This window comes from Triturus cristatus, chromosome 2_2 (genome assembly GCF_964204655.1).
Source record: "Triturus cristatus chromosome 2_2, aTriCri1.1, whole genome shotgun sequence".
Taxonomy (NCBI): Eukaryota; Metazoa; Chordata; class Amphibia; order Caudata; family Salamandridae; genus Triturus; species Triturus cristatus.
Window position 1 is genome coordinate 1134211374 of NC_140582.1, and position 9423 is coordinate 1134220796.

Here is a 9423-nt window from a genome sequence, read left to right on the forward strand (position 1 = left end):
CATCGTCCCACAGCCACCAACACCTTCCTCGTCACCAGCCACATCATAGTACACCACAGCAACTCTATTGAGATTCCACACCCTGTGTACGCAGTTTTTACGGCATCCCTAAACAATTTCACAACACAAATAGGCTTAGAAAATGTATTACTGCAACCCAGCAATCTGATCCTCTCCCATTCTCCCATCTTAACTTCAGGGATCTTAATTTGTTTTCTGTCATCAAACAATTTCTTCCTAGTACACATACTCTTCTTTTCCTTGTACTGCACAGACATCTTCTCAACCTTTCCACTCACACTTGTCAACCACCCAACCTGGTTTCAGTAGACAACTAGCAGTTCTTTTCCGAAAGAGCTTAAAATGCATCTTACCAGTCACGAAATGGGGAGATAACTGATACACACACCTTCCTACCCACCTCCTCTTCCCAATCCATTTCACTGTCCTTAGCCTTTCTAATAAACCTCCTTTAAGTCTGTTAAAATGTTCCACAACTCCATTGGATTCTGGGTGATACAAAGCAAACTTTGCATGCAAAATTCCCATCTCAGACAAAAAATCCTCTATTTCATTTGAAACTAACAGCATCCCATACTTAGTCTACAATTTAACAGGTATCCCTTCATGTTCAAAAAGATCTTGCAAGAATGCAATTATGTGTTTGGTTTCAATACCCCTGGTAACAGCTATCTCAGGCCCACACGAATACAAATCCACCAAAACCAACACATAATACTAAATACTTTGGCTCTAAATAGGCCCAACAATGTCGAGCGCAACTTCATCCCAAGGAACATTCGGTAAACTCCTCATCACCATAGGTTGTATCCTCTGCTTCAAGACCTTTTTACTCACCATGCACTGAACACATTCTCAAACTAATCTCTTAGTCTCCATGTCCATCCCCGGCCATCAATACACTGTCCTAATCTTTCCTTAGTCTTAGAAATGCCAGAGTGACTCTCATGCGCCATCTTAAGTCAATACTTCCTCAACACAACCAGAGGCACCAATCTGGTCTCACGAAACAACAATCAATTAACCTCAGACATCTCCTCTCTAACAGACCAAACTTTCTGACATTCCTTATTAGAACAACTTCTCTTACACCAACCAGTCCTCAACCTCTCAAAAACCTCTTGAATACCTCCATCTTCTATCACAGCATTCCGCCATTCACCCTCTGAAATAGCAGCTCCCTCCACAACACAAACACACTCCTCCATCTTCTCATCTTTGGACTCAACGACAGTTTCATGCTGTGATACCAAACCTGACAGTGTGTCAGCAACCACATTCCTACAACCCGGGATGAATTCAACCACAAAATTATTCTCTTGCAATGCCACATTCCAGTGGATAATCCTCCCGGAAACTGCGTCAATGCCCCACTCCAAAATAATTACTCTCAATGGTTTGTGATCCGTTTTAACAAAAAACTCCGAACCCTCCCAAAATGGCTTCATTTTCTTCACCGCCCAATATATCGCTAAAGCGTCCTCTCAATGACCGTATATCTCAATCAAACAATCAATTACGTGTTTGGTAAGTGCGATTACTCACCCGTAAAGGTCTCAAGGCACTGGGGAAGAGGGGAGGTGCAGGTTCCAGTCCATCAATGAGGGGGTCTGTCGAAGAGCCAAGTTTTGAGGTTTCTCGTTAAGATGGGGAGTGATGTTGTCTGTCTGAGGTGGAACTGTAGGGCGTTCCATGCTGTGGCCGCGAGGAAGGAGAAGGAGTTGCCTGGTCTGGTCTTTCTGTCGTGGGGAACCATGGCGTAGAAGAGCTGGGATGATCGTAGGGTTCTTTGGGGTGCGTGGAAGTTGAGTCGGCTGTTAAGGTATGCTGGTCTGGTGTTGTGGAGGGCTTTGTGTGTGTGGGTGAGGATCTTGAAGGTGATTCTAGTCTTGATATAGTATATCTTACTTCAGGTCCACGTAGACGTCTAGAGGCAAACATTATGGTCCTAGTATTAGAACCCTTCCCTTGCAAAAAAAAACTCTCTCAATTTAGGATTAAAACTCCTCAATTAGGTAGGCACCTAATTTGAGGAGTTTTAATCCTAAATTGAGAGCGTTTTTTTTCTCTCTCTTCAATTCCTTAAACTCTTCCTCACAATCCTCATCCCAACAAAATTACACACCTTTCTTTAAAATCAGTCTCATTTTCGTGGATATCGAAGCAAAGTAAGGAATAAACTTCCCATAATACTCTGCCATTCCTAGAAATTTGAGAAGCTCCTCTTTACCAGTAGGACATGCCAAATCCTTTATGGCATTCACCAGACCAAGTTTTGACTTGACCCCGTCCTTAGACACCTCTTAACCCAGATACTCAATGAAGGACTGCCTGAACCTTCAGTTTTCTCTCTTTACCGTCAAATTCACATTTTGCAATCACCTTCTACTTCATTTAATACTTTCTCCAAGACTCTTTGAAAAACATAGACCACAGACACCAAGCCGAAAGGCCATTCTCTTAAACTGGTAGCTCCCAAAAGGTGTTATAAAAGCTGTCATGTCCCTCAAATCTTCTTCCAACTCGTTCTGGTCTTAAGCTGATCTCAAATCAATAGTAGAAAACACTTCAGCACTGCCAAATGACACCAGCAGTTCAGTAATATTTGGAACGGGATATTTGTCGATCACCACACCTTTGTTAAGCTTACGCAAGTCCACATATAAAGGCAACTTGCCACTACTCTTCTTGGCCACCCCAACTGGAGCCAACCAATCAGCCCCTTCAACTCTATGATGGCAATATCCTTCAACAATTTCTCCAACTTCAATCGCATCCCATCCCTCACCGAAAAAAGCACATTACCACACTTAGCTTGTACACACTCTCTCAACTTAATCCTATACCCCTTGAGGCAATCTAACTCAGACCTGAATATAGACAGGAATTGCTCAACCAATCCCCGCACAAAATCTACCAAAGATGTACCACTCTCCACACCTGCAACAGTCTGCACCTCACTCTTCACAATTATTGGGGGATCACTGTTGGGATCAAGCATGACACCCAGATCTCGCTGGTGAAACCAGCTCAGTATGCTGTCGCCTCTCAACGACACATACACCTTTCTAGCAACCTATTTACCCTTGTATTCAATCATACCCATGAAATACCCTCTTACTTTGATGTGTTCTCCATAGGCCAGTGGTCTAATGTTAGGTTTAAATAACTTCACACTCTTCTCCAAATTCCATTCAAAAAGCGAATTTGACACTAAAGTGATTTTTGCTTCCGAATCAAACAAAACTTTAGTATGATTGCCATCCCCCAAAAGCCGGCAACAGGACACTTATGGGAGCCCTCATCCACTTGCAGCATTATTTGACCACACTCAAAATCAGAATCCACACTACAGCCAACCTCCACCTCTTTTACTTTCACACCTCCTTTAGCATCCTTGTTCTTACACTCACTATAAAAATGACCCCTCTTACCACAAACCCTGCACACAACTTTGAGGGCTCAGCATTCTCTATAGAAAGATAAATGGGTGGGGCGGAGCCATATTATGTCAGTCTGTGACATACTTTTCCACAAACCCCCTGTCCTTTTGCAAATGCCTTACAAAATGTTACCGCTCTAGAACAGTACTAACTTTAGGTAAATAATGAATATCCAGCTTTCAGATACAGACCTTGAAGGAAAGTAGGATCTGCTTTTATGGTTTCCCCCCACGTTTTGCTGTTGTCATTCTGTTTTTCTGACGAGTCTGACTAGGATCCTGTTAATCAGGACCCCAGTCACTGTGCTCTCTCCCTAAATTTGACTATGGTAGTACTTTGGTACCTTCTAATTGGCTACTGGTGTACTCTTCTAAATCTCTAGTATATGGTACTAAGGTACCAAGGGCATAGGTACACCAGGGGTCTCCCATGGGCTGCAGCATGTATTATGCCACCCATGAGAGACCACTCAAACTGTGACTACAAGCCTGCCATTGTAGCCTGTGTAAGCTGGTGCTAGAACCCCTCACCACAGATATAAGTTACCTTATGTCTGAGGTCACTACACTTAAAACCGATAAGTCACCCATAAGGTAGGCCTTTCAATCCTGAAGGCAGGGTGCTTGGTTCTAATTGTGATCATTCCCTGAATGAGCATGATAACCCTACAAACCCGGGAGTTGATTCTTCAGGCTTTGTAAGTGCTGTCAGCCATTTTATATATATAGTGAACATCAAGTCAATTACGAGATGCGTAACTATATATTGACTGCACAGAAACTGGTTATGTATGGTACCAAACATGTTGAAATCCTACTCAACACCGATTCCAGTGTAGGGTGAGGGATCCCATGTACTGGGTCGCTCTCCTACTGAGCCCGCCCCCCGTATACCGGGTATCAGTCTTTCAGGGTCTAACAGCAAGCTAGTGCTGCTACCGACCACAGACACGATTCTGCCCTCTTGCTGCTGAGCCAGGCTCAAGCAGGGAAAGGTAGGATAATAGGTTTCCTGTCACAGGGAGGTGTAACCTCCTCTCAAACATGACTTAGTGTATTGGGCTGTGGTGGGGGCACTTGCCAGAACCACCAGACTGGTGCCCTCCAGGCATACTCCATTTAGAACCAGTTCAGGGAGACAATTGGCTCCCGCTCTGTCGTGAAACCGGACAAAGGACATGGGAGTATCCTGCCCTCTGTCCAGCCCCTCCCCTGGGAGGGCTCCCTGAATCGTCCCTACTCTTTCCTTAGGGTACTTAAGGGCTTACCTGTGGGTGGCTCTTCAGATTCGTCGTGGGGCAAGATTCATAACCGAAACCACATCATCTTCAACCGTTTAGGCACTTTGGACTTTGTTGGATTTTGCTTTGGGAACAGAGACTGCACCTGGAAGACTCCTGCTGCTCCTGGTCTTGATGTCCTGACAGTCTTCCGCGTTGCCTGTGCCTTTGCTCCGCCCAGTGGGCATCAAAGACAACTGAAGGAATCTCCCTTGAAATGAAGGAGGCACTTCCCTGCATCTGCAGGCACGGCAACAAAACTGACCGGTCTGCTGCTCTTATCTCCCACAGACTTTGAAAGGCTCAGCAACACAGGTGGCCGTTCTGCCACTCCCTCAAGGCCTTTCCTGTCTTCACAGCAAGTTTAAAGTCAGTATACATCGTCAGAACTGGTGAAGCAGTACCCTGTGCATCACATCAACTTGCCATTGCCAAGGCTTTTTGACTCTCTTCTCCAGAGATCTTCGGCCTCCAAGAAGCTCCAGCCTCATTTCCTGCTACCAGGATCTCCATCCTCACCACATCCTCTGAATCGTGGGCCTGCATGTATGGTGAGCTGCTCGAGGTTCTCTTGCGACTCCTGTGCCTTCGGCCTGTAGGTCCTCTTGAGAGTCTTCTTTGGCTCCAGTGGGCTACCCTGCTTTCACGGGGCCTGCTCTGACTCTCCTGCACATGGTGAGTCCCTGGGACCTTGCTGGTCCCGACACTGCACCTTCTTCATTTTCCTTGTCTGTTGCTGCTGCCAAGGCTAGTTGGTGCTCCCATCGGACACCAACCCCCTGGCTCTTGATTTCCCATGTGGGACAGCTCGTGAATGGCTCCTTCTCTTTCACAGCATCCCCTGGTCCTCACAGCTGCAGCCGCAAGATCACCGTCAACTCTCCTGCATCTTCGTTCATTTGTGGTCATTGGTCTTCCGTGCCTCTGGGTCGCTCTCAAGTGGCATAGACTTTGTTTCCTCTGCTTGAAGGTACTCCTCTTCAAGAGTCCACCTTGTGATCCCACCCGACTCTTTCACCTCTTTCACCAGTGGCATCTTCACTGAAGTCCTTCAATATCGTCTACGGTGGTTTCTGCCGTAATTTCACACCTATGCACCCGGCTGCCCTGGTGTGGGTATCCTGGTTCCTGGGGTATCCACGGATGGGGTGACTCTCCAACCTTCCATCTTCCAAGGGGTTTCTTAATGGTCCTTTTGGAAGGATCCTTCTTCTTTAAAACGGCAACATCCCCATTGACTTGCATTGAGAACGCAGTCGTATTTCCACTCTGCACACGGCCTCCATGGGGTTCCTCAGTACTTACTTTGGGCATTTCTTTGGGTCCCCAGCTCTTCTAAGTCTTCTGGGTCAAGTCTTGACTTTGGTCGTGGTTCGCATTCCACTTTATTAGTATATGGTTTGGTCTTCCCCCTGGAGACCACTGTGTATTTGTGCTACTCACCTGTTCTATTGTTCAAATATTGTGTGTATTGTGTTTATATCTCTGGGTAGGAGATATACCAATGTGTTAGTGAGTGTTTATAATAAATGACTATTTTTATAACTACACTGTGTGGTTCTTTTTCACTTCACCTACACTATATGATCAGTTCTGGTAAAACAAGATGCTTAACACTCCTTCTGGACTAAGCCTGAAGGATGCTTTCCACAGCTACCACTTAGAGAGCTTTCTATGATTTTCTAAGACCACTAAAATCACTATAAGGGTGGTCTGGATTAGTGCAGGGTGCTTCACTTAAATAATTGTGCACAATACACTAAGCCAGCCTCCTACACACCTCATGCTCATTCAACCTTGTGGCAGGCATCCTCAGTTGGGAGAGATGATAAATGCAAGGCAATGTAAGAGCAAGGATGGTTTGTGCTCAAAACATAAAGAAGCACCGCATACCTTCGCATAACACTCAAAACACCTTCTTCCACTTGCTCCAGTTGATCGTTGACTCTCCAGGAAGAGACAAGAAGAACAGTGGAGCAGGCACATTCTGCATCGTAATATTGCAAAAACTTCACCGACAACAACAAAGAAATTACCACCCCACCAAAACACAGTTCAATACGCAGATAAGAAGTTCAAACAGATGTTAGATACTTAGTGTGCTCATCAGCAGCACAACTGACACATTCTACATAGTGTGCCAATCGCTGCAAAGTAGAAGTGTTGTAACGAAACTGCATCAATAGAGTCAATGGCTGCAAATATAAAAATGGAAATGCAGTGCCCTACCTGCAACACCTTCCAGATCCTCTGACACACTGTGTTAGATGTTCCAGAAAAATTACTTGTCAAGCGTGATAACCATGGTAGCACAGAAATGAAGAAGCTACTGCTTTATGTGGAACAACCACAGCGCTGTTAAGGCGTGTGTTTTGCCGGGAAGGGACAAACACCTCAAAAATACAACTAAGTGCAGGATGTCCGTCAGCACACATAAATAGGAGTGAAGACTGGTAAGGATAAACATGCTGTAGATTCTAAGCGTGCCTATCGCTGATGAAACTTTCTACTCGTCAAATTCACGTCTTCAAAAGCCACGAACAACAGTCCGTTCAAAGACGACCTTCCCAACCAATAAAGATGGCTGCCGCCTATGTCGCAATATGTCACTTTTTGCAGACAAGGGGCTTTCAACCATCGAAATACGCCACTCTCCAAAGGTGATTTGATTGTCACCAGTGACCATAGAAGAACTTGCGCACACCACTTAGCGTGAGGAGTGAGTCTGAAATCACAATGCTGTTCGTGAACGATAATGGCAGTGCCGAAGCGAGGAGCCAAAACAGCACGGCATGAGCAGAAGCCCGGGCACACAGGAGATACAAGGTAGGAGGGCAATGGCACACGAGCCCGTAACGGCCTACTACTCATGATTCCATTTAATGTCAGCAAAAATTACTTTTGAAGTATGCAAAGTCCACGCTAGCATCAGAATTAGTCTCTCCACCGCTTGAGGTGATAGTTGCCACCCTCCAAGTTGATGTTTAGGTTACCAAAATCCCAGGCCAGTGTTAAGGTGTCTTCTCATTCTTCTTCCTTTGAGTGAGGTCCATCAAACTAGATCGTTTCCAGTGTAATGAAGTACTTTCCTAGTAATGATGAGGACAAAGGAGCTTGTAGCAGAGATCCAAATAGTTTATTGGATTCCAACATCAGGAGAAACACCCCAGCCACCGCTCAATCAAACCATCACATCCCAATGGAGTATGCTCAAGCAAGGACACAAGGGAATGATAACACTCATTACATCACAGGAATGGAAATGACCCCAGGACACAGAAAACAGTTACCACAAGGACCCCTGCCCATTCAACGTCTGATTACTCCCTATGTCCCCAAATGAACTTTACGCGCCAAGAATCAGAATCTTCTCCTCATTCCCAAGATTAATAAAGTGAGAGGGGGTGGAATATCCTTTATAGTTGTAGCTGATAAACTTTGGAATAAGCTTCCCTCTTATATTAGGAAGGAGAAATCAGAAATTGCCTTTAGGAAGTTATTGAAACACTATCTTTTTCTGGGAGACATATGGATATCTTACAAGATCAGAGGCTTTTACCGGCGCTGGTAGGCCCCTTGGGTAGCCCTGCACTCTATAAATCCTCGAATATAGAAATAGGAATGCGCTAGAGCCATTAGTCCCACAGCCAAGGAATTGAAGGGTCACTGGACCATGGGTGATAGGAGACTTACAGTCCAGCCATACTTAGGAAATGTGACACATGTTTCACTTCCAAAAGAGACAGAAACATGGTGTGACCCCAGTCTTAGAGAAACCAAAGGCACTGACATTTGGTTAGGGTCTGATTATTGCTTCAATGCACCAGGTGCACATCTTCATCCTGCGTTTCATTAAGTGATGTAGCTCTGATGGTCATTCCCCTAATGCAGCAATAGAAAGAACTTGCATGTCTGCTTAGTGACTTCACATGCTGGTCAAGCAGTAAATAGCAATGGAACAGCCTCTGGTTTCCAAATCTCTGCAAGCTATTTTTGCAAACCACTACCAGCATTTTAAATGTGCTCCCCCTATTCTATCATTCAGGCTACTGCAGCATTGCCTTAGAACTGACTTCTGCAATTCTCTGTTCTTTGCCATCCAACTTCAACTTTAGTTCCATCCTTCTTAGTTCTTAGTTTGTACCTCCTGTTGTGGGTGAGGCCCCTTAGAAGGTGTCCCTATATGGATTTCCCCTTTCTACTCTGTACATATTTGTTAATTTGCACGTAGTATTTTGTGTGTTTCTTTTTTTTACTGACTGAAGTGCAATTTATTAAGTGTTTGTTACGTTGCAGTGTTGAGTCTCTAGCCCACAGCACTTCCTTGAGTACGTCCGGGTCTGCTCTGCTTTGCTGCCTTGAGAGACAAGTGCTAAAAAGAGGTACTTGCTTCTAGTTGAGGACACAATAGCACAGGGGACCCATGACACCAGTGACGAAAGGCTGAGTTGTTCCATTTTATTTATTTAATTGTAACTACATCTGAAGAGTGTGATTGCCCCACAATAAGTACCCGCATTCAGTGCTGTGTAAACAACCATGTCCTGAGTTCCTTCCTGAAACTGGCAAAGCTGGTTTTACATCTCAGTTTGAGAGGCTTTGAATTCCACTTGGTGGCTACCTGTTCGGCAAATGCTCTGCCACATTGATGAGCATTCTTCTTAGTCTTGGGTATCTGAA

At 45.0% G+C, this 9423-nt stretch overlaps 1 protein-coding gene across 1 annotated transcript in view; it reads left to right on the plus strand.

Annotated features, from left to right (window-relative positions):
- Positions 1 to 9423, plus strand: part of LOC146863240 (alpha-1A adrenergic receptor-like) — a 243703-nt gene that overhangs the window by 40590 nt on the left and 193690 nt on the right. The window lies entirely within an intron of this gene.